Raw genomic sequence first — 27,946 nt, 5'->3', positions numbered from 1 at the left:
GACCTGTCTAGCCACAATATCTATTATCACTGCGATATTTATAAATAATGAGACAAAATATTTAAAAAAATCACTTAAATTGGACAACAGGTTTAGGAAATTTGAGATATTAAAAATGACCCGTTTTTAAGGTGGTGCGTTAATTTCTTGGAGAAGTGTATATCGTTAAAACAATATTTCGGTATTATGTTTACATGATATTCCGCATTCTCTCTACACTTTTGTCTGGTTATGGTACTTATAAATAATAGCCGCGCTGATTCGGCAAATTTTTTTAGCTGAGTGACCTCATAACACAGGACACAGTTAGCAGAAACAATACATAATAGTCTTACTATGATAAAGTATACTGATAAGATTTCTGATGTTTAGATTCCTACAAAACTAATAATGAAAAACATTATTTATGTAAATTTATGTAAGTGCTAAGGTGACATTTTTAAAAAGTTTGGATACGATATTAGATATTACTGTAGACGTCGTAACGCAGGAATGTTGTGTTATATGAATATGATTAGAAGACGACTATTCTCAAAACCAGGACATTTAATTTTAGAGCAAAGAAGTCGGCTGCTGAGAAAGAATGCACCTACTAAAGAATTTTATTTTTACATTATAATAATGACCTCTGAGTACATGTCAAATGTGTCGAGTGTTCTTTTAATAGACATTTTGATTCGCTATGTATTGTTATATTTCTATTTGATATGAAAATTAAATTTTAATAATTATAAACAAAATTCAATTTAATATAAAATATTTTCAATTTTCTCAACCACGGGCATATAAATTTAGAACAACCTGTATACAACAAATTGTTATATTTAATTTTAAGAAGTGATTAAATAAGACTCAAGTGAAATCGATAATAGGTCATTATCGTTGTTCGCGGAAGGATCGATCATTAGCCGATGCTAAATAAGACTAAGTGGAAATAGAGAATAGGTCATTAAAATTTGTATATAGTAGAAAGTAATTTTAGAATGGGAATTAACTATTTTCTTTGAAATCCATTAAGCATATTTAGAAAGATTAAAAATTGGTTTTGAGGAAGACTGCGAATGAGAGTTGGTGGTGGAAGTTTGATTTGTGAATCTGGAAGGGATATTTAGAAAGTAGGGGAATGAATGACAAATAGAGATCGGAATGTTTTGAGCTGTCGAGAAGTGAAGTCGAGTAGTAGACGGTAGTGTTCGAGGAGTGAGAAAGCCGGTGTAGTTCCGTGAGTGTGGAGTATCTATCGTGGAACGAGAAGTAGGCCAGGTCGAGAGTAAAAGAACCTCCTTGAGCCCAGAGTGTCCCGGTAGCTGATAGCAGTTTCGAAAAAGGTAGAACACAGCATCACGACAAAAGCAGGAACGAGAGCTATTCGAGCTAGTTTTTCAAAGGAGAACATCACTGGAAGCCAGGACGAGGTTTGATCGCAGCCAAGGATAGCAGGAAAGGGTCTTGTGTGAGGACATTTTCAGTTCACCAGGAAAAGGTCAGTCTCATTTGTTTGGACATGAATGTATGGGTTTTCGTATTAAATTCCACATAAAAAATTGAATAACATAATCAATAATATCAGAAAAGCTTCATCAAACTTAAATAGAGTTGTTCCTAATAACTCCTAATAGTTAAATGTTAATAAAAACTTTCAATTGAAAACCAAAAGGAAATAAGATTCCCATTTGTAAATGTTATGTTTAAGAATAATAAGAAATAGCAAATATTAAGCATTGATTGCCTTTTTAAATAAAATAAAAAATATTTTGATTATAATTGTAACCCATATGTGTATTTTTTTACTCTTTTCTTTTCTATCCCGATTAGGAACCATTAAGAAATATTTAGAAGCCACGGAAGTAAGTAATTAATTTATAATTCGCCCTGAGATTGAAAACATATTGATATGTGATCTGGTTAATTAATTAGATTAGTATTAATACATTGATTAAATTAAGTAACATATAAGAATATTATCTCATATCAATAATAAAGATCACATCAACTGTCGTCCAACGTGGAAAGCATTGTAAAGTATTTCTAGTGGCAAATTTGAAGGATAGAAAGAGTAAAGCCGGTATTTGAAAATTTATATGCCTGTGGTAAAAAGTGAGATACTTACATTTGATAACATAAAATTTTAGATCTCTGTAGGTACAAATTTTACGTAACTGATTTAATATTTTATTTTTACGATATTTACATTTGATATATTTATTGACAATTTATAATATTTGGGTAAAAAAAAAGTCGTCTTGGTAACATACTAGTAAAATTTCATATTTGGCGGGGATAATACTTCTTGAAAACAAATGTCTGTGACAAGAAGCCAAAGCAAGGACAACAAAAAACAAAAAGAACATTCAGACCAAGAAGATATTTTAGACACGACAATCATGGCATCAGAACAGCAAGAATTATCAGGAATAGATAAACTATTACAACTGATGCAACTCCAGTCACAAAAACTGGATGACAATCAACGAAAAGTGGATCGAAAAATGGATGAAACACAACAAAAATTGGATCAGAAAATGGATAAAGTGGAGAAAAAAATGGATGACAATCAACAGGAAACAAAACAAGCGATAGAAGAGAACAATAAGAAAATAGAGGAACGCATAGAAAAGTATGAAATGAAAATTAAAGATCACATGCAAAAACAAGAAATGAGAATGAAGGACCACATGAAAGAACAAGAAATGAAAATTCAAAATAAAATGAAGGAATTAACGAACTGCCAGAAAAAAGAAATGGAAAGTTTGGAAAACAAGTTGCAAAACGCTATTCAAGCAGACATAGAAGAAGTGGAAAGAAAGATTGCGGAAATCAATACGCAACAAAATGTCGGAGAAAGAAGAGAAATGGTTATACATAGCACAGATGACGTGAAGATAAGGTTTGGCGGGGATGTAAGAAGATTACACCCAGTGCCGTTCATTAATAGTCTGAAAAAGAAAATACAACACATCGGAAATTTCGATACAGCAAAAGAAACTATCAGAAACCATCTCAAATATGAAGCAAGCCTATGGTTCGATAGTAAAGAAGAAGAATTCGGCAATTGGCAACAATTTGAACAAAAATTTTTGAATTATTTCTGGGGAAAGGTCCAACAATTGGAAATTAACAAGGAATTGCAAAATGGGAAATACAATGATAGGATGGGTGTATCAGAAAGGACATATGCTTTGCAAATTTACAATAATGCAAAACATTTACAATATAATTACTCATCGGAACAATTAGTCGAACTGATTGCAAGACATTTCGAGGAAACGCTGGAAGACCATATCACATTGCAAAATTACAAAGACATAGATAGTTTATGCCAATTCCTACAAATAAGAGAATCACGTCTAAGAGAAAGAAAATCAAGAAGGTCGCGAGAAGATTACAGGCCCCGAGAAACACAAGATTACAGAGATAGAAATCAAAATAGGAGGGACTATACAAGACGAGATTTTAATCCCAGAAGGGAAAACGAAAATAGAGACAACGGAAGAGGAAATTATGAACAAAGAAATAGGCAATGGAATGAGGACAGAAATCGAGAATACCAGAATAGACACACCACACGCTCAAATCAAGAAAACAGAAATAATGGTAGACAAAATGAACAGGGATATCGAGAAAACCGAAACAGATCCGACAGACCAAGAGAAAATAGAAGAGAAGTAAATAATACCCAGACAGATGAATATGACGGAGAGAGACATTATGACGAAAATATAAACAACGATGAGCAACCGGCGTCTTTTCACGACGGCGCTCACTAAAAACCAAAAATCAAACAGGAATCTTTTGTCACCCCAAGGAGTTTATTAAATTGGCAGGAAACAACGAAAAGAAAAATGGAGTTAATTTAAAATTTGTGGATGGATTTAACAACGAGAAACCAATTGAAATTATGATAGACACTGGATCTGAAATAACATTGGTCAACAGAAAACTAATAGAAGAAGTTAACTTAACAAATTTAATTTATAAAATACCTAGGGTAAATTTAGTGGGCGCAAACAAACGGACATTGGCAACTATAAATGAAGGCATACGAGTAATGGTACGACTGGGCAAGAATATGTATGCACTACAATGTGTAATAATGCCAAACATGTCACATGACATGATAGTAGGAGTGGACGAATTGGCAGAAAAACATGTAGTGATAGATTTTAAAAATAATACGATGAAACTAACAGAAGAAAAAGAAAAAGAACAGGACAAGGAACATGAGAAACAAAATACGGACGAATCAGGTAAAGAACAAACAGTGGAAATGAATTTGGCAGCGAAGCAAGGACAAAGAAGAAAAAGGAGAAAAGGTCAGAAAAAGATAAAAGAAAATGAAACCTGTGGCTCCTCAAAAGAAGAGTTGAGCCCAGAAGAAGAAAATTTGAGAGTATCAGAAACAAAGGAAACCTGGGATTCCTCAAAAGAAGAGACGGGCTCAGGAGAAGAAGAAATAAAGCTAAAAAATGAAAGTGAAAAGAATATGATTGAAACAGTGGTATTTGAAGAGGAGGTATATGCAAACGAGGATGCAGAATGCACGGTAAACATGTGTGAAGAATCTGAGAAAAAAGACAGAAAATTGATATGTGGAGAAGGGAAAGAAAAAGAATTGCGGTTGATGTTAAGAAACTACGAAAATTTGATCAATGAGGAAAACAGAGTGGCTAAAAAATACGAACATTCATTTGAGGTCAAAAACTTGGGAAATTTTCGATCAAAGACTTACCCGATTCCATACAAGTATCGACAAGAGGTGAAAGAAGAAATAAATAAAATGTTGGAAGATCAAATCATCGAAAGATGTGATTCACCGTATGTTAACCCGATTGTGATAGTAAAGAAAAGCAGTGGAGAATTGAGATTATGTTTAGATGCCAGGAATATCAACCAGCACACTGTATCACAATATGAATCACCTATAAACATCGAGGCCATTTTTGGAAGAATCACCGGGTCACACATATTTTCGAAAATTGACTTAAAACACAGTTTTTGGTTGATACCGTTAGCTGAAAAGTGTAGAAACTACACCGCTTTTTCTATTGATGGTATTGTCTACCGGTTTAAGGTAGTGCCGTTTGGATTGCAGAGTGCTTGTGCTGCACTCGTCCGAGCTCTACATACCATTTTGAATCGCCACGAAGATTTCATAGTTCATTATATCGATGATTTATTAATTTTTTCACAAGATACTCAGAGTCATCTGAAACACATAGAAATAATTCTGGAAGAATTGGACACAGCGGGATTGAAATTAAACATTGAAAAATGTCAATTTTTTCAAAAAGAAGTCATTTATTTGGGTTTTCAATTGGACACCAAAACAGTAAGATTATCCGAAGACAGAGTCAAGCTCATAGATGAATACCCAAAACCAACGAATTTGAAAACATTGAGAGGTTTTCTTGGCACGATTAATTATTTTAAAAAACTGATTCCCGATTTGAGCCAAAAGGAAATCCCTCTGATAAAGTTGCTTAAAAAAGGAATAAAATGGAATTGGAAAGAAGAACAGGAGGAAGCTTTCGAAACATTAAAACGAGAATTCGCAAAAGGAACGAAAATATACCACCCCATTTACAATTTACCTTTTATACTCCGAACTGATGCGTCCATACAAAAATTTGCAGGAGTTCTGTCTCAAATACAAAACGACCAAGAAGTGCCGATATGTTTTATATCGCGAGTGACTAAAACACATGAGAGAAAATATAGTGTTACAGAATTGGAGTTTGCCAGTGTACTATATTGCGTAAACAAATTCAGGTTTTACTTATTGGGAGCAAAATTCACAATCGAAACAGACCATGCAGCTTTAGTACATACCATGAAGAATAGATTAGTAAATAATAGAATACATAGAGGTATTCTATTATTACAGGAGTATGATTTTGAGTTCCGATATATAAAAGGAAAAGACAACATAATAGCCGACGCTCTAACACGGGATGAGGACACGGGAAAAAAGGAAACAATTACTCTACAGGTGGGACTAAATAGATTAATACAAGAAGAAGGGATATATTCGTTAAATGAGATAAGGACAAACCAAGAAGACCTAGAGGAAAGAGAGAAAAGAAGAGCGGAAGTAGAAAATGACATATATTTTAAGAGAATAGACGGAAAGGAACTATATTTAGTGACACAGACATTGGCCGAAAAGATAATAAAGAAATTACATGAGGACAATGGGCATATCGGTAGCAGAAAAGTTTGGCTCGTTTTTAGGGAAAATTACATCAGCCGACAGGATTACCGCATTGCAAAGGAAATTACCCAGAAGTGCGATGTATGTCAAAAATATAAGAGTCGGAATTTCAAAAACGAAAATGTTGCCAAAAATATTGAAGCCCGAAACAAACTAGACATTGTAGCAATAGATATGTTAAGCGATCTAATTATGACCACTAAAAGGAACAAACATATTCTGGTAATGGTGGATGTGTTTTCAAAATACGTAAAATTATATAGTTGCCGCACCACAAAGGGGGAGGAAATATTAAGAAAAATCGACAATTTTATAGCCATAGTAGGAACACCAAAAAAGATCCTACTGGACAATGCAACGTATTTCCGAAATGATCGTTTCAAGGGACAACTTCGAGAACGAGGAATAGAGACAAATTTTGTCAGCATCAGGCATCCACAGAGTAATCCTTCGGAACGATTCATACAGGAAGTGACGAAATTTCTTCGCATTGCAACAGATGGTCAACATCGCCACTGGGACAGGAAAATGGCGGAAATAGAAAGGTATCTAAATACAATTCCGAGCACAGTAACAAAAGAGACCCCAGAATACATCATGAAGGGTGTATTGCCGATAAGGCCATGGGAAGACCAAGAGCCAAAAGAATATCAACAGGTGATTGAAACCGTACAGAGAAGATTACGGCGAAGCAACGAAAAATATATCCAAAGACAGGAACAAAATAGAAAAAGAAGACCAGTGACTTTCCAAAAGGGTGAAAAAGTACTCGTGAGGGCATTACGAGTATCAAATCTTCCTGGGGGCATTTGCGCAAAGTTGATGCCTGTTTTCGAAGGCCCGTACATCGTGAATAATGAAAATGGGATAAATAGTTATGAGTTGAGGCACAGGAACTCGGAAAAGATCCGAGGAATTTATAATATTCACGATGTATACAAATATCACGAATAAAAGACAGAATTACATGAAGTAGATAGTAAGTTAGGATATAAGACGTAGATTAAAGTAAGGAAATATACAGGGAGTTGGTTTTGCCTCGAGAAAATTTATTTAAAAATGCAGATAAATTTTATCGAATACAAGGCGGGGATTTGTTATATTTCTATTTGATATGAAAATTAAATTTTAATAATTATAAACAAAATTCAATTTAATATAAAATATTTTCAATTTTCTCAACCACGGGCATATAAATTTAGAACAACCTGTATACAACAAATTGTTATATTTAATTTTAAGAAGTGATTAAATAAGACTCAAGTGAAATCGATAATAGGTCATTATCGTTGTTCGCGGAAGGATCGATCATTAGCCGATGCTAAATAAGACTAAGTGGAAATAGAGAATAGGTCATTAAAATTTGTATATAGTAGAAAGTAATTTTAGAATGGGAATTAACTATTTTCTTTGAAATCCATTAAGCATATTTAGAAAGATTAAAAATTGGTTTTGAGGAAGACTGCGAATGAGAGTTGGTGGTGGAAGTTTGATTTGTGAATCTGGAAGGGATATTTAGAAAGTAGGGGAATGAATGACAAATAGAGATCGGAATGTTTTGAGCTGTCGAGAAGTGAAGTCGAGTAGTAGACGGTAGTGTTCGAGGAGTGAGAAAGCCGGTGTAGTTCCGTGAGTGTGGAGTATCTATCGTGGAACGAGAAGTAGGCCAGGTCGAGAGTAAAAGAACCTCCTTGAGCCCAGAGTGTCCCGGTAGCTGATAGCAGTTTCGAAAAAGGTAGAACACAGCATCACGACAAAAGCAGGAACGAGAGCTATTCGAGCTAGTTTTTCAAAGGAGAACATCACTGGAAGCCAGGACGAGGTTTGATCGCAGCCAAGGATAGCAGGAAAGGGTCTTGTGTGAGGACATTTTCAGTTCACCAGGAAAAGGTCAGTCTCATTTGTTTGGACATGAATGTATGGGTTTTCGTATTAAATTCCACATAAAAAATTGAATAACATAATCAATAATATCAGAAAAGCTTCATCAAACTTAAATAGAGTTGTTCCTAATAACTCCTAATAGTTAAATGTTAATAAAAACTTTCAATTGAAAACCAAAAGGAAATAAGATTCCCATTTGTAAATGTTATGTTTAAGAATAATAAGAAATAGCAAATATTAAGCATTGATTGCCTTTTTAAATAAAATAAAAAATATTTTGATTATAATTGTAACCCATATGTGTATTTTTTTACTCTTTTCTTTTCTATCCCGATTAGGAACCATTAAGAAATATTTAGAAGCCACGGAAGTAAGTAATTAATTTATAATTCGCCCTGAGATTGAAAACATATTGATATGTGATCTGGTTAATTAATTAGATTAGTATTAATACATTGATTAAATTAAGTAACATATAAGAATATTATCTCATATCAATAATAAAGATCACATCAGTATGTTTATGGTATTGTTCGTAATGCGCATAAGTCCAATTTTCACAATTTTTGTTACAATTTTTTTTATTTCTTAAAGAGTATCTAAGAATATAGTCGAACTTATATACTCCCTAAAACGACCCACAGTTCTAACTGCAAGACGCCAGAGTCTCGCAGGCTTAGTCTTGTTCTTGCTCAAGTCTTGCACGGTAAGTCTTGGTCTTGGTCTTGCTAAAATTAGGGTCTTGGTCTATCGAAAACGCAAGAACCAGACCAAGACTGCAAGACCAAGACCGATTTTGGGCAACACTATCTGTGCTCATTTTGGAAACTAATTAGGAATATTAAGAATTTTAAACACAATTTTAACGAGCTTTTGACTGAGCATCTGCTTCTTCAACTAGTTTACTGTACTTAAGTCCACGGTCGTTTTTTATATCTATAAATGGTGAACAAGGCCGTGTCATAAGCCGACTAGATGTATGGATTTCACATCTAGTCCATTGATGACGTATCGAGGGAGGAAAAATACTTTTTGATATTGTCATTCAGCTTACTAATACTTCAAAAAATGGTGTGACAAATTTGGTTCTACATTGCAATTGTTTGTTAACGCAAGCATGTCACAAGAGGATGGATTTTCAACTTTCTTTATCCACAGTAAAAGCTCTTGCTGGAAGGAACTGATTTTATCAATAGAGTAGAGTACTACTAGAGTTCACAAATAAAAATACTAACAGCTCCTCTTTAAGTTCATAGAATCTTTAAAGGACACGCCCGCGAGATAACCATCTTACTTCTGTATACAACAATAGCTGCGTATGCTCATAATCCATAGCAGAACACAAACTGTTATAATAATCTTACTTTTAAATGCCTACTTTTGATGGAGTTCACCATTTTCACAACAGTTTGCAAAACGTCATTTAGTTCAGGCATCAATGACTTACACTAGGTTCGCTTTCAAGATGCAGTAGAAATAAACAAACCAAGACACGTTTAATGCCACTAGGAGCACAACCGAATCATAATTTACAATGTATATACATTGTAAATCCCAAATCACGATTTCCAAAGTTTGTACATTGTAAATTATGATTCGGGAGTGCTCCTAGTAGTATTTAACGTGTCTCGGTTTGTTTATTTCTACTGCATCTTGAAAGCGAACCTAGTGTAGCAAATGTGCTTGCTTCTCTGTGTAAAAAACAGTGTGTGAAAATAATATCTGGATTTTTCTTTTGGACTAAAGCCAGAAACCCTGTTAACTGTCCTACCATCGTAGGGCAACAGTCTGTGCAAACACTCAAACAAGACAGCCAAGACAAACCAACAGTGATAAAATTACTGTTCACTAATTAAAAAATGTCTAGTCCTGTTGTATTTTCAGGGCGGTCTTTACAAAAAAAAAAACTGTTCAATTACGCCAGATTGAATTATTGATGAAAAATAGTCGGTAAAGATTATTATCACAGCGAATTAAAAAAGTAAATATACTAGTAAAAAAGACGGTAAAATTTCACGGCACACCTACAGGGACTGCAGGGCACACCAGTGTGGCGCGGCACACTGGTTGGGAACCTCTGGTCTAGCATGATACAGGTATCGTGTTGTGATGAGTTATGTCCGTCTTTCGATATGTAAACCCTTTCACCCTTAAAGTGAAACTTGACATGATAGAAATCGGAAATGCCAACACAAAGAATTTTGTAACTACATATTTGAAAGTAGGAGGAACAGAATGCACTAGGTATGAGTACGGGGTATACCCATAGTAAATGTTAATAAAACTCAAATAAATGAAAAGATAAATTGAAACATAATGACTTTTATGAAAATGAAGTCATTTCTTTGCAATAATATTCTCAGTTTAGAACTAAGACAAATAATGTTTAAGCGCCATGTTTGTTCCGTACTTTTGTATGGTGCAGAAGTGTGGACGCTAAAAGTATCGATCGTATACAGAATTAAAGCATTGGAAATGTGTATTCATAGACGGATGCTTAAGATACCCTGGACAACAAGAAAAACTAATGAAGAAGTACTAAGGAGCGTCAACAAAGGTAGAGAACTGCTAAAGACTGTTAAACATCGAAAAAGATCTTCTCTGGGACATATAGTGAGGGGAAGTCGATATAAAATATTACAACTGATCCTTAAAGGCAAAATAGAGGGCCGTAGAGGAGTAGGAAGAAAACAAGGTTCTTGGTTAAAAAACATTTGTGAAGGGACTCAGCTATCAAATGCAGGACAATTATTCCATACTGCAGAAGTAATACGGTCAACTTAGACATCAAAATGCTTGGCAAATAACAAAAATTGCCGGAGAGCCAAATTTTGGTGGAGAGCTAGGGTATACCATAACAAATAAAGTTTAAAAAGTCCCCATCGATCCCATGTGTGCGTCAAAAGTTATTCGGGGTCAAAGGTCAAAATTTGAGATTTTTTGGATTTTTTTCGAAAACGGTAAGTTTTATAAAAAAAACCTGAAGCTAAAGTTGTAGATCTTAAAATTCTCTACAAAAATAGTTCTTACTATTTTTTTCCTAAGAGTTGCCATTCCTGAGATATCGCGATTCAAAGAGTCACATTATACATGATTTGCACGTTTCCACACCACCTGTGAGGTAGTGTACTCGGCGCGTTTTTTTACCGTGATTTCCCCTGTAGGCCTACTCCACTAACTGTTTTGACAATTTTAGGATAATTTAAGGAAACAATACCGGTCAAATTCTAGATATTACCTTATTATTGATATTGATTATTGATATTGCTATTGATTATTAGGTTAACTATTGTTTTGATTTCTTTAGATATTTTAATCAGATTCATATTCTTGAAAGTCTACTTCAACAGTCAAGTCTTCTTCGATTTCATCTTCTTCCTCTTCCTCTTCCTCTTGCTGAATGTTCAAAAATTGTTCAAATGTGACTGAGTCATTGGTCTCTTCATTAAAATCACAGGAGTCTTCCTCTGTTGTACTAAACTGGACATTTGAGCAAGACTGACCTTGGCAGTTGGTACACACTAGAGAACACAGCAACCCGACTTTTTTACATCCACATTTGGCACTACAACCTTTTTTGCAATTGCAAAAAAATAGTGTTAAGGAGTTTTTCTGGAGCAGGTGGGAGTAAGGTTTTAATAGGTTCCAGAGTATTATCTATTAATTTCCAACCCCAGTCTTCTGGATTCAGTTCATTGCCTAGCCATGTTTAAACTTGATAATATACTCGATACAAATGTTGAAAAGCAGATGCTGATGTTGGAGGAAGACATGATAGTTGTACTTATTTCTTGTTTCGCGTATTTTTTACAAAAGTTAAGTATCGGTATTTATCAAGACAAATAATTTTTTTTGGAGCTCCATAAACCGCAAGAAGAAAGCGAATTCCTTCCGTAATTATTGTTTGCGGTGTAGAATCAAGTTCTGTAAAAACTTGCAGTAAAAACAGCAGTCAGTCAAATCTTTTTTTTCGAATAATTTAAGTACTGACGTTTTGCCCCTTCTGTACATTGCGGACGTAGTGTCGCAGCCGGTTATCGCATGTAAAAATAAAATATACTTTTGGCATTTGGGATAAGCCGATAAACTATTCGAAGAATATATCTCTGTTCGCTGTTGAGCCCTTCCAGGTTTCAGAAAATAAATAACTTTATCTACTGGAGTCCTTGCAGTAATCAGTACCAACAAATCAACACCTTCACCAACTACAATTGTTGTGTTTGTTGCCTTAAATTTTTCAATTGCTGTCTCAATTATAAGGATATCTGCGTCATTTTTAGCTTGTTTCACTTCAATATTCGCAGCTGTTAATTTGTCAGTTAACATTTCAGCTTTCTTTCAGCTTTCTTCTTGCGGTTTATAGAGCTCCAAAACAATTATTTGTCTTGATAAATACCGATACTTAACTTTTGTAAAAAATACCCGAAACAAGAAACAAGTACAACTATCATGTCTTCCTCCAACATCAGCATCTGCTTTTCAACATTTGTATCGAGTATGTTATCAAGTTTAAACATGTCTAGGCAATGAACTGAATCCACAAGACTGGGGTTGGAAATTAATAGATAATACTCTGGAACCTATTAAAACCTTACTCCCACCTGCTCCAGAAAAACTCCTTAACACTATTTTTTGCAATTGCAAAAAAGGTTGTAGTGCCAAATGTGGATGTAAAAAAGTCGGGTTGCTGTGTTCTCTATTGTGTACCAACTGCCAAGGTCAGTCTTGCTCAAATGTCCAGTTTAGTACAACAGAGGAAGACTCCTGTGATTTTAATGAAGAGACCAATGACTCAGTCACATTTGAACAATTTTTGAACATCCAGCCAGAGGAAGAGGAAGAAGATGAAATCGAAGAAGACTTGACTGTTAAAGTAGACTTTCAAGAATATGAATCTGATTAAAATATCTAAAGAAATCAAAACAATAGTTAACCTAATAATCAATAGCAATATCAATAATCAATATCAATAATAAGGTAATATCTAGAACTTGACCGGTATTGTTTCCTTAAACTATCCTAAAATTGTCAAAAAAGTTAGTGGAGTAGGCCTACAGGGGAAACCACGGTAAAAAACGCGCCGAGTACACTACCTCACAGGTGGTGTGGAAACGTGCATATCATGTATAATGTGACTCTTTGAATCGCGATATCTCAGGAATGGGAAGTCTCAGGAAAAAATAGTAGGGACTATTTTTGTAGAGAATTTTAAAATCTACAACTTTGGTTTAAGGTTTTTTTTTGATAAAACTTACCGTTTTCGAAAAAAATCCAAAAAATCTCAAATTTTGACCTTTGACCCCGAATAACTTTTGACGCACACATGGGATCGATGGGGACTTTTTAAACTTTATTTGTTATGGTATACCCTAGCTCTCCACCAAAATTTGGCTCTCCGGCAATTTTTGTTATTTGAAATGTCTATATAGACCGGGTTAAAGATCGAGAAGCATTCGCAATGGTGATCGGCAACGTCGGAAAATTCTGATATGGCACGTGAAGAAAAAGAAGACTAAGCGGAATATTTAGATAAAAGAAAAGTTTTAAGTTTTTGAAAGAACAGAAAATTAACAAATGAATAAAATCAAAAGAAATTGGAATAAAATAAGTATTTAAAGAAAAATAACAAACATATGTGACGTTTATAACATTAGAAAATAACTACTCAATTAGATGTCAACGTAGTCTAAAAGCTTTAAGTACCAAAATTGCATAGGTAATATTTAAGATGTCTAAAATTTGCAGTCCTTTATAAATTCATCACGAAAGAAAATTGCATTACCGGTAGCTGCCTCGATTCGGCAAGATTGATGAAGATAGATAAAAGACATTGCCCATTATCCCCCGTATTTTGTCTCTATTCCACTTCAACTATAACCGCAATATTTCCCACTGTATCAAACTTAATAATCCGCATGCCACTAAAAACATAATAATTGCATTATTCAGTATGGCGCGCAGATGTATTCAATTTATACCTTAACCAGAACAATGGGGCCCATTTCTATCCTAATTCTGGATTTGCGGCGCTCAAGCCGCCTAAACCACTCACAACTCATGAATTAATCATCCAGAGATGTTGTGTGTGGCTTATTCGTGGCTCTTATTCGTAGCTCTGCCTCCAATACAGCGACACCGGCACTCGACACATCTTTGGAATAGATATAGAAATGTCCCATAAAAGATACGCTATCGACGAACCTTTTAAGGACAGACCGGTGGGTCTTAAGACGCGTTCGCAGAACATAAAGCGACTGCAACTATTTATACGAGACTTTAATATCAATTCAGACATAAAGTTTCCAGATTTGGCAACAGTGTGGCTATATTGTCGCACTTGTCTACTGTAATAAAATTTATTGAATCAAATAATGCTTTTATTATTTTTATTCGAATTTGACAAAAATTTAAGTGTAAATATAAAATTTATATTTTTGACGATTGAATAATAATTTGTGAACAAAATAGTATTTAAATGGTATAGATATATTTTTTTAGACTTTTCTTCGAATTTATTGACAAAAATAATAAGTATTTCTTCCATTAGGTTCTTTCTGTCTTCATCGTCAGATTTTGAATATCAATTTAACAATCTTATTTCTATTTTCAGCTACTAAGTTTTGTACCTATCCAAGTACCTAGCTAGTTCTCTAGAAGAAGATAATAATAATATAATCTATAGAAAGTGCGAAACAATCATCGGAGACGATCAGTTTGGATTCAGAGCCGACATGGGAACGAGAGAAGCCCTCTTCAGTTTACTAGTTCTCACCCAAATGCTACTACCAACAGAACGATATGTTCATACGATTTATAAACTTCGAAAAAGCATTTGATAGAGTAAGATACGACCTACTATTAGAACGTTTGCAAGAAGTCCGTGTAGATTGAAAAGGCATCAAATTATTAAAGAACTTGTACTGGAACCACAATGTCAGAGTTAGGATCGAAAGTTCCACATCCGCAAAAGCAGAAATTAGAAGGGGAGTTAGACAAGGATGTGTTCAATAACCGCTTATGTTTAATATTTACTACGAGTTTCTATTTAAAGAGATACTGGAGGATACCACGGATGGAGTCAATGTCTTCTTCTTCTTGTTATTCTTCTTCTCCTTTTTGTATAGACATGACTGTCGGTTTTTTCAGTGTGCCTCTAGTAAGTTGTCGTTCCATCGTTTTCGTGGTCTTCCCACTAATCATCTTCCTATTGGAGAACCGTCTCTCGCTGTCCTAACTACCCTATTTGTTGTCATTCAGCCTATGTGGTCATTCGATTCTATTCTTCTGTTTCTTACCCAGTTATTAATGTTATCCACCTAGCATCTCCGTCGTATATCTGTACTTCTAGCTCTGTCCCATAGAGTCTTACCATCAATTTTTCGAAGGGTTTTCGTCTCCGCTATCTCGAGCAATATTTTTGTCCTCTCTGTGTCTGGTCGTGTTTGCCGCGTATGTCATTATTGGTCTGATGACTGTTTTGTAAATTCTGCCTTTCATTTCTTTTCCGATATTTTTATTTCTCCATATTGTGTCATTCAGGCAACCTGCGGCTCTGTTTGCTCTATTCACTTGATCTTTCACTTCTGTTTCCAGCCTTTCGTAGCTAGATAGTGTGCTGCCTAGGTATTTAAACTTCATCACTTGTTCTATTATCTGACCTTCCAGTTTCAATTAACATCTTATTGGATATGCTTTTATAACCATGCATTTTGTATGTTTTGAGAAAATTAACATGTTAAATTTTCTGACGGTTATGTTATATTGGTGCAGCATACCTTGTAAATCATCTTCACTTTGAGAGATTAGTACTGCATCGTCTGCATAGCAGATTATTTTAAGTTGTTTTTCTCCCATTTGCTATTATTTTTTAGTTCTTACTTTTTTTATTATTTCGTCCTTGATCAGGTTGAACAATAAAGGACTGAAGGAATCCCCCTGTCTTATCCCATTGCCGGCTTCAATTCAGTCAGTTAGTTCATCTTCAACATTTACTTTGATTGTGTTGTTCTGGTAGATGTTTTCGATCGTTCTAATTATTTCTGGAGGTACTTTTCTCGAGTATCACAAATGGATAACGTCCTTTAATGTGACCCTATCAAATGCTTTCTTAAGGTCCACGAAACATAAATATGCCGGTTTGTTGTATTCCAACGATTTCTCTTGAACTTGCCTCATTATAAATATAGCGTCAGTGCATGACCTTCCCGACCTAAAACCTTGTTGTTTTTCTGCTAATGGTATAATTTCATTAAATTTGTTTGTTTTCACTTTGGGTGCTAATTTTAATGTTGTGTTTAATAAGTTAATTCCTGTGTAATTCTCCGGGTCAGATTTGTCTCCTTTTTTGAACAGAGGTATTAGGATGCTTGATCTCCATTCTTGTGGTATTCTGTTTTGTTCTATTATTTTTTGTATTAGGTTTAATAGTTGTTTAGTTAGATCTTGTCCTCCGTACTTTAGGACTTCGTTCGATATTTTGTCCTCTCCTGGAGGTTTTCTATTTTTTAATTTTCTTAATGCTTCCTTTACCTCTCCCTTATCGATGTTTATTTCTTTGTTTGTCGTAACTTCAGGTGTTAATGGTTCAGTATCGTCGCCTTTAGCAAATAGAGATATTAAGTAGTCTGCCCATGTTTCCTTATGAATGTGTTTCGCTTTTATTAATTCGTTCACCTCTTTTCTTTGCCCTCTGATCATTCTCCGTACTTCTTTTTGTGTGCAGTAGAAGTCGTGTTTCATCTGTTTTAAGAAACTCTGCCAGTTCTTCCTTTTTTATTTGTCTCATTAAAGTATTCGTTTTGTTCCTGATTCGTTTGTAGTGATTGTATACCTGTTGTGTTCTGTATTGTAAAAAGGCTTTCTTCTTTTCTTCACATTTTATCTTCATTTGCTCTCTAAACCACAGGGTTTTCTTTTTTAATGTGTGAGTATTCGTTACTCACATATAGTCCCGTTACTCATAATATGGTCGTTACTCATATAATATAGTCTATACGTTATTACTATATACTAATCGTCACTCATATATTATAGTCTACATGTTACTCGTATAGTCAAGGTGAATGGCGTAAATGTGAACAGCATCACGGTGCAAGGGAGATCGGTGTATGGTTCCGTGTAATGCGGACGTGTATTTTATGAGCTCCGTAGTGAAATGTTTAAAAACATGGTAAAAACAGGAAAATAAATGTATACAAGTGCATCAGTGGATGAGCATCTAAATTGTAAGACATAATATCTTTTTAATTTTTATCTACAACTAATATTTTGAAAATGGACTATTAGAAAAACTAAAGCAAAACACATACTTAACATAGTTGTTATTTTGGCAACAACCGCAAAAACCTCAATCGAACCGTAAACATTCATTAAATATTATAAAGCGGTCCATGCACGAAAACATGTCACAGCCAACCAATGCCGAAATATTAGACGAAATTAAGAAAATAAGAAATTTGATAGAAGCAAGTGAAGTTCGAATATTATTAAAGATAGAAGAAAAGTTAAATAAAGAAATTAAAACATTAGAAAAAGAAAACTTAATATTAAAAGAGAAAGTAGAGCTATTAGAAAGACAAAATAAAAAAAATAATATTGTAATATTCGGTATTAAACAAAATATACCAGATGTATCAGTGGATAGTGTTTGTAATAAATTAAATAATTTGTTGAATTTACAATTGGAAGTCGATCATATTAATAACGTTTATAGTCTGGGAAAGTCACCAGAAGCACCGATAAAAGTAGAATTTATATCTAACATCAATAAAACAAAAATTCTCAGAAATTGTTCTAAATTGAAGGGTTCAAACATTATAATATCACATGATCAAACAACAGCTCAGCGAGAAACATATGCAATACTTAGCAGACATCTAAAAAGATTAAAAAATTCATCGAATAAGTGCTACATTAAAGGTGAAAAACTGTTTGTTGATAGCACAGTATTTACTGCTCCAGACATATTAGAAATTGAAGAAATTGAAGCGACAAGGAATCAAATACAGGCAAACAGCGCTCCCAACACCCCCAAAAGAGGCACAACCGAAAAATCTTCAGTTGCAGATATAGATTCGTACGATAAAAACACACATATTAACGAAAAAGTACCAAAACCAACAAATCCGACATCAAAGACTAGTGAAATAAAATCCAGAACACGTTTTGGATCCACAAATAAAAAATAGTGGGTACTTGCTATCAATAGGATAGTTGTTAGATGTAAATTTATAGTGTTGTAAACTGTTTATTTGTTAGTATAGAAGTAATATTCTTATCGATTTGCGGTACACATAATTAGTGATAATATTAATAACAATGGATCAATATATTCGGGAGTTTGAAATATACTCATTACCAACTTACACTCTGGACACACCAGAAGAATGTTCACAGATTTTAGAAATAAATAAAAACAATCAAAATTTAAAAATTTTGCATATGAATATTCGCAGTATAAACAAAAATCTAGATGAATTTTTAATAACATTAAATAAAATTAATTCTGATATTGACTGTATAATCTTAAGTGAAACATGGGAAATAATTGATATAAATGTATTTGATGTTCCGGGATATGATGTCGTATATAGTGAGAGCCATTACAATCAAAACGATGGTGTTGTTATATACATAAAAACATCTTTAAAGTACAAATTTGAAATACTTCCTTTTTATAATAATATAAATTTGTTGCAAATTCGGATAAAACTAGAAAATCGTCAATTAATTAAAGTGACTGCTTTGTACAGATCACCCAGTACTAACTTAAATGATTTTAATCACAGTTTGTATGAGTTTCTAGAAAAGACTGAGACTGATTCAGATGAGTATGCTGTATTTGTGGGAGATATAAACATTGACTTGTTGCAGCCTGATGATAACTACACTGCCGAGTACTTAAATATTTTAAGTGAGTTTGGCTATATCTCAACAATAAATGAACCTACTAGGGTTCAGGCCAGCAGCAAGTCATGTTTAGATCATATTTTTTTGAAAACAGAAGTTAACAATTTGGACTATGTTTTGCCACTAGTCTTGAAATCTTCAGTTACTGATCATTATATAACAATTCTACAATTAGTAACTGGTGGAAGCATACAAAAAAACGCTCGAAAATTCAGAAATATTATTAATACAACAAAGTTAACTTATACATTTCAAAATACTAAATGGGATTCAATATATTCTGTACAGGACCCAGAAGTTGCGACGAATACATTTATGAGAATCTTGAAACATAACCTGGAAGCGTGTAGTGAGAAAAAACAGCTAAGAAGGAAACGTGATAAAATCGCTCCTTGGATAACAAGCGCACTGCTAATTTCTGTAAATAAAAAAAATAAAATGTATACTGAACTTCATAACGACCCAAATAACATTATTCTAAAAAACAGATACAAAATATACAGAAATAAATTAACTTCGCTAATACAAAAAGCAAAATTTCGATATTACCAACAGCAAATGGAGAGCAACGAAGGCAACTGTCAAAGTCTATGGAAAGTAGTACAACAAATTACCAAGACGAAAAAACGAGATGAAGGAATTGACAGTATAAAGCAAGCAAACACAAACAAATTATTAGGCGAAAAGTTGGATATTACTAATGAATTCAATAAACATTTTAGTGAAATCGGTAAAAAACTGGCAACTAAAATACATCAAGATCATGAATACATTTCTAACAGACATACTGTCTCTAATTCTTTTGTATTTGCACCGATTACAAGTGATGAAATAAAAAATATAATATTCGGATTAAAAAATGGTAAAGCAGTCGGTATTGACAATATAAAAGCAGAAACAATTAAAAGTATTTCTGATTATATCACTGAACCTTTGACATACATACTGAATAAATGTGTGGACAGTTCTATTTATCCTTCAGCTTTTAAGCATGCTATTGTGACTCCAGTATATAAAAAAGGAAACTCGACTGATATGAATAACTATCGACCTATATCTCTCATTACCCACATTTCAAAAATATTTGAAAATGTAATCAAAACTAGATTAGTATCTTACCTAGGAAAGTACAAAATACTTTCAGAAAAACAATTTGGTTTTAGGGAAAATACATCCACACAAGACGCCATTCTTTCACTAACCTCAAAAATAAATAAATCTCTTAATGAAAGTAAGCCGTGTTTGTGCATATTTATAGATCTATCAAAAGCTTTTGACACAGTTAGTCATCATTTACTTTTGCAAGCTATGGAAGATATTGGTATACGAAATAAATCACTAAAACTGTTTGATAGTTATCTAACTAACAGAAAACAAACTGTAAAGATAAGCGATGTAGAGAGTAGTCCACGTATTATTGATTATGGAGTTCCACAAGGTTCAATAATTGGACCTATCCTGTTTAATATATATATAAATGGTTTATTTTCATTGGAATCTACTGGAAGCATTATCGGCTTTGCAGATGACACCGTAATATTCTATAATGCTACCAATTGGGAAGAACTAAAACATACAGCTGAAATTGACTTTCTAAAAATTAAAAAATGGTTGGACTATAAATTATTAACAGTCAACCTAAGTAAAACCAATTATCTACCATTTAGTTGCTATTCTTCGGGTGCTCCTCAATTTAACCACTTATGTATTACACAATCAATGTCCATTGCACCTGAAAAGAAAATGAAATATTTAGGGATTATTATAGACCCCCACATGAAATGGGATCTACATATAAAGTATTTAATAAATAAATTAAGAGTAATACTGTACAAATTTAGAAAACTAAAACAACTGGTACCTACCAATCACTTGAAAACTTTATATTTTGCATTGGTTGAAACTCATCTGCGATATGGAATTTTAGTATGGGGTTCAACTTATAAAACACATATCACCTCCCTAGAAATTATGCAAAGAAAATTTCTTAAATTAATCTTGTCCAGAAGTACAGTGTATGCATCTGATAGTCTATATACTGAAATGAAAATTTTGGATGTAAGGCAGTTATACTATCTGTGTTCTGGCATCAGGTATTATTCAAATAAAAGTTTAGATGCACTACCAACACACCAATATAATACTCGTCAAAGACACCATTTTATTGTTCCTCTTATGAATAAAACTAGTACACAAAAATCGTATACCTACATGGCTCCCAAACTATATAATACTATTCCGGACTATATTAGGTACATTGTTAATTTATATAGTTTTAAACACCAATTGAAAATATTTCTTTTGAATACAGACAGATCAATTATACACAACTACTTTGATATATTATAATGATCCATTGGTAGATTGAATTGTTAGATTTAAATGTTTTTGTTACCTTTTATTATATTATTAGACATTAATATTTTTAACTTAAATTGATTTTTATAAATTTTATATTGTACATATTGTTGAATTTATATTTCCCTCGAATTAAATAAACTATATTATTTTAATTTCAAATTTTTATACATAGTTTTATAGATTATAAATTATACCTATTTATATTATTATGTAACCGAAACAAGTGTGTAGACACTTATCGGTATATGTACTACTTTATTCAAATATTTTATTTATATATGTATACAAAGCTGTAATTTTTTTTTTTAATAAAGTTCATTCATTCATTCATCAGATACGCCGATGATACGGTGTTTATTACAGATTCCGACTTGGATCTACAACGACTCATCGACAAGACCAACTCGACCTGTGAGCAATTTGGTATGAAAATAAACATTAAAAAAACCAAAGTGATGTCAATCCGAAAAAATCAAAATGTACCTCAACCTTGCAGAATAAATTGGATCATTTCAGAACAGGTCATTATATTTAAGTGCCTGTGATGTTGGATCTGTATCAGCGTAAATCCTAATCTAGATATAAGATCGAGAATAGAACAGGTCAGAAAATCTTTCGAAAAAATCGAAATATTGCTTTGTGATTCTCGAAAAAAAAAAACTCGAAATTCGACTACGTTTATCAAAATGCTACGTCTGGTCGACTCTTATCTATGAAATTGAGACATCGACCCTTAAACCATCAACCGTAGATAAATCGGAGGCCTTGAAAAAATGGATCTACCGCAGAGAATCCTCAAAATTTCATGGACATCGCATTTGTCAAACGAAGAAGTGCTGCATAGAATAGGCAAGGAAAGCGAACTTTTCAACATAGTGAAAGTTAGAAAAACATACCTAGGCCATAAACTTAGAAATAATAAGTACCAATATGCTCAACTAATAGTGAAAATAAAGATCGAGGAAAAGAGATGACCAGAAAGGAAAAGACTATCGTGGCTAAGAAACATCGGACAATGGAAAAGGCTAAATTTTGAACAGATAATAAGAACAGCTCAAAACAGAGAAGAGTTTGTAATTGTAGTAGCCAATCTCCATTGAGTTGAGTGGGCTTTAAGAAGAAGAAGCTAGTAGCTAGTAGTTCTCTCGCTTTTTACACTATTTCTGCGACACGATTTATTTTTTACCTCTGAACATATTTTAATAGGACCCACATGGATACACTAACAAGAAGTAGTTTCCTATCTTCCCCAACTTTGCAGATAGGAAATTATAACGATAAAGTCAAAAAGCTGTATGATCAAATCCTAGATATCTCATAGAAGTTTAATAAACAGGAAATTTTATATATCCCTAGAACAGCACAGTTCGTTTATCTGACGTAGTATGCACAGTGGGATCTCGAAAACCCAAATTGTTTTTTTTTTTTAGTAATAAATGTTATTTATTTATTTTTTCTGTGGTACGTAGTAAAAAACAATAAACAACATTCCAGTGAAATAAAACTTTTCTCTTAAAAAACCCTTAAACTAAAATAAAACATAAATGTTGTTATAAGACTATTTCTTACTCGTATCCAGGCATTTCAACTTTGGTTCTGACACACATAATATAATTGAGCTGGATGTTCTAAACAGTACAATGTTCTAAACAATTTTTACCAGTATACTGGCGATATTTCTTTGCGAGATATTGGGTTCTGTTTGTTCTTCTTCATTGTCGTCGACACTTTGTTTGTTATCAGTGTCAGACTGATGTTCAGGAACATAATCATCATCTTCTTCTGATGAGTCTCCAAAATCATCTTCGATGGTCTCAGGTTCATCTTTATTCGCTCACAGGTTTTCAGCTTCTCGCTCTAATTCCTTTGTTGTCAGTGGACGCTAATATTTTCTCTTAGAATCTGCCATACTAGCAAATAACAAAACATCACCTCAAAATTTTAACACCCTTTAACTGCACACTGGGGTCCGAAGTACCCACAGCTCCACTAAAAGGGTCACAGCAAACTATACAACAAACTTACGTGGCGCAGCGACTGTCCCTCAACTTAGTCGGCTCTTAACTGAATATATATGCAAGGGATCGCCAAAAGACGCAGACATGTGCAAGTTACATTGAACGATTCATACGTCTGGGGTTTTCAGATCCCAATGTGCAGTTCCAGGGATATTATAGGCGACTTCAATGCAGAAATTGGAAAAGGTGGACTTCCCTCTGGCCAAAAATATTCAGCTACTACCCTGTCATGTTTTGACGTTTATTTGTGTGTCAAGACATGTCGTCAGGGGTCAAAGGTCAAAGTGTTCTCAAGTGGCTACGTTAGTAGTGTGAAGATGAGGTCAGACTGTAGGTCTTTATGGTCTTGGACAAGCTAACCATCGAGTACAGAGATTGTTTGAATTTTGTAAAGGAAAGAGCATAATCATTATAATCACCTGGTATAAACTACCCAAGCGATGATTATTATACTTGGAAAGCCTCATTTGATGATGGCAGTAACCCTGGGTCTTCAAGAAATCAATTGTTTTTGTTTTAAATACAATAAGTTACATAACAAGTAATGCTTGGTGTATATATGTAATGACTATGAGCTCCTATTGAGTTTAATACTAATAACTAAAACTAAATCTAGATACAATTTCTAAATGGTAGGCCAAAAATAGTTCTGATATTTAATCTATTTATTTGTGTGAAGTTGTCCAATAAATTAACTGCTAACTCGTTGGAGTGCGTTTCCAGTCGTTTCAAATATTTATCACTATTTTTAACGATTATTTGCTTCATTGTTTCGGTCTTGAAATCCTTGTAAATGTCTGCATTTGGAATGAAAAACGATCCATCAGTGATGGTACGTGGAACACTAGATTGAAATCGCTCTTGTATTCCAATGTTGTTATCTGCTGTAGTTCCCCACAGTTCAATCCCCTATGTCAAGATAAGCAGGATGATTTCTTTATACACTAATATTTTGTTATATTAAGGGGAGGTGGTTTTACGGCTGAGTAACCAGTAGTGTTTTTTAAATCTCATTCTTAATGGCTTCCTCTTCATCCAGATGCGTGCTCTCCATGTTAGCCTTTTACCAAGGTGTAATGTTTTGTATTTCAGCTGCCTGTTTGGGATCTGAGTTTTTGACCAGAATTACAGTATCATCTGCGAATGTTGTGATTATGGATTCATCTCCAGTTTGGAAATTAGTTGTAAAAATTGCGTAGAGAATTGGATTTATGTTTTGGGTGTTGACAAGCTTTCTGGATGCCAGACCTTGTCAAATGTTTGACTAATATTTAGAAAAATAGCATTCCAAATGCAACTTTCCTGAAAGGCTGATTGGATTATTTTCTACTACCGTATGAGCTTGATTAGTTGTGTCGTGTTTTTGGCGAAAACCAAACTGATGATTAGGTATAATATTGTTGTTTCGTATATCAATCATCAGTAAACTTGAATAGACTTTCTCTGCGATTTTGAACATAACTGGTAAGCGGCTAATGGCTCGGTAGGATGTAATCTCATGAAGAGGCTTTTTGGGCTTGGAATCGAAAGGATTTCTTTCAACTTTTATATTTTAAACAAATGAAATTATATTAAAATAATTCAATAAATTATTAGGTTTGTTCTAACGCCACCGCTAACGTATCAACAAAGCATAAATTTTTTACTTCTGGCAGGCCTATTTAATAAAATTTAAACAAAAATATCATTTGATAGTTAGTAAATGTAAAATATCTATGTTTAATATAAAAGTATAAAAAAGTATAAAATATGCAATAAAGAAAGCTTTCTCATCAAAACTGGTGTCGCAACGCATCACAAATATTTTTAAAGTAACTTGTAATTCTTAAAATAATAGTAAATTTAATTAAAATTTAATATAATTGTATTTAACTAACAAACTATATCATAAATTTTGCCACATAGTATCTCAGACTACAACTTTTAAAATATTAAAATATTAATACCGACCAAATAGAGCTCCGACAAAAATCTAATTTCATTTCTTCCCTTACCCAACTACCCCATCAAATTTTCAAACTTTCATTACCCGCGCGATGTCAAGAAAAATCCATAGCCCTTACACGTCAAGGTTGTCACCACCATTGATTGTATGTCACTCTGTGATAGGAGAACTTAATTGGTATCCAGCTGGTTTGCTATAGTTATATTTCTGTATCCTAACGATGCTATTAAAAGTTTTAGAAAATATATGTGCGTTAGAAATAGGTAACTGGTTATGAAAACATTGTAAAAATTAAAATTTAGATAGATACCAACAAATCAACTTTATAATTTAAAAAAGTAATTACTATTTTTCTTATTTTAAAAATCTGTAAAATGTGCATCATATAGAAACTTGAGTCCTAGGCCTGCATCCCGCGTACCAAAAAAAATCTGAAAATTTGTTAATAGCTTAACGGTGTCTAGTCGGACAAACTTTGATGTATGGGAACACTGGAACAGAGAAAGTTTTAATTGTGGAACGCGATTTTAACTGTGGAACCAGGGGCGTAACAGAGGCCCCCGCAGCGTGAAGCTTGCTGGGGGGCCCAATCGCTTAGGGGCCCCATCTTGTCATCTGATATTATGTAAAAAACTGTTATTGTTATATTATTTTACGTTGTATGTTTAAAATTAAAAACGTAAATTTCTAAATGGACGTATTTGCCAAGTGAATCATCTGATAATATCTAGAATAGCGGTTCTCAATCTGTGGTACATGTACCACTGGTGGTACATTTCATTTTTTGATGTGGTACACAAAACGCAAAAACAGCCAAAATCAGCACCACTATTATAGTTAATTAGATCACCTAGTTAGATATGTATTTCAGTTAGGTGGTACCAAAAATAATAAAAAGTATTTGGTGGTATATGACACAAAAAGATTGAGAACCGCTGATCTAGAAACTTAATCCCTTCCGGCCTACCGAAATTTTATGGTAACAACAATAAACTATAATGCTTTGTACGTGACTATTGAAATATTTGAGAATTGCAATTTGCCGACATGGGTTTTCTCTTTAATCTTTACCTGCCCCGCATCATGAAGCCCCAATATGTCAAAGGCCCCATATTGTTGTCTAATATATTATGTAAAACTGTGTTTTTATATTATTTGAATACATACGTTTTTTAAGCAGTGCAGTATTGAAGATGAAGTTGTCCATCCGAATTAATAAAATTGTAGATATATTCGCTGATAGTAGATAGTGCACGAAGAAAGTTGTTCATCTCATAGAATAATACTAATGTAATCGTTTAGTAATTTTTGTTCTATTTTATTCTAAACCAATAAAGATGAAAAATGTAAGTCGTCATAAACAATGCATGAATACACCAATACCTCAGTAAATGACAGTTTTGGAGTGAAATTATCAGCGTCACGACGGACGTATTTGCTTGACAATTTGGATTTAGGTTCTAGTTACACTACACTTCAAAGTTGGATTTATGCCGTTGGTTGCTTTTACTTCGGGGGGTGACACCCCTCCTTCGGGTGAAAAACATACGTTTAAAATTAGTTCAGAAATGTATAAATTGACTAATTATAAGAAACTTTTGTTTTTCTACAGAGTTGCTTTATCTATGCTAATACTTTTCAAGTCATTTGCGAGTGAAAATGTTTATTAAAAAAAACAAAGTTTTCAGACGGGTTTTTCGCAAATAACTCAAAAATAAGTATATATATATCGGGTGTTCTACAGCATTCGCCGTTTCCCGCATCCTATTCGCCATGCTTTTCGGTCACGAATATCTTCCTCGTTGAGTTGTCTACTGTTCATTGCTTTCTCTACATCTTGTATCCATGTTCTCTTCGGTCTGCCTCTTTTTCTTCTCTCGGGTGGTACATACTGGATCATTTTCTTGGGCCATCTTGTTGGTCCCATTCTCTGGACATGCCCGTACCATATTAATCTTTTTTGTTCTATTCTGTCTATAATATCCTTTTCTACTTCCATTCTTTCTTTTATTTCTTCGTTTGGGATATGCTGCAGTTTAGATATTCTGCAGCTTCTTCTAAGCGCGTCCATTTCTAAAGCTTGAAGTCTTTTATTTTGTCGGTCTTTTACTTCCCACACTTCCGAGTTGTACAGGACAATTCCTTCCACGATAGTTTGGTAGATTTTTTTCTTTGTCTGATTTTGCAGTCCTGTACTCCACCAAATGCCATTTAGCTGTTTTATAGCTTTTCTTCCTTGGCTTATTCGATATTCTATATCTTGATCGCATGTGGAGTTTTTGTCAAAAATTGAACCTAGATATTTAAATTCATCACATCCTTTTATGTATTCCCCTTCTAATTCTAAGTCTTCAGTATCACCTCCGACTACAAGGTATTCAGTTTTCTCCATGCTCATTTCCAAACCCCATTTTTGGTACTCCTCTTTCAATTTTCTAATCATGTAACTGGCGTCATCTTTATCAGCAGCAATCACAACTTGGTCGTCAGCAAATAGCAACGTATACAAATAAGAATCTCCTACTGGTATCCCCATTGTTTGGCATTTCCTAGTCCAATATTTTAACACATGTGTAAGGTAAATTTTAAATAAAGTGGGCGACAGACAGCATCCCTGCA

The 27,946-nt window shown here is 33.7% G+C and overlaps 1 protein-coding gene across 1 annotated transcript in view; it reads left to right on the top strand.

Moving 5' to 3' along the window:
- The first annotated feature begins 1,044 nt into the window (after positions 1–1,044).
- The window catches only part of LOC126883800 (fibronectin-binding protein PlpA-like), a 108,032-nt gene continuing 81,130 nt past the window's right edge, over positions 1,045–27,946 (top strand). The window contains exon 1 of the mRNA XM_050649470.1: positions 1,045–1,415. The gene's annotated coding sequence lies outside the window, so the exon portion shown is untranslated. The remainder of the gene's footprint in view (positions 1,416–27,946) is intronic.

This window comes from Diabrotica virgifera, chromosome 4 (assembly GCF_917563875.1).
Source record: "Diabrotica virgifera virgifera chromosome 4, PGI_DIABVI_V3a".
NCBI lineage: Eukaryota > Metazoa > Arthropoda > Insecta > Coleoptera > Chrysomelidae > Diabrotica > Diabrotica virgifera.
This window is presented reverse-complemented; position numbering and strand designations above follow the sequence as displayed.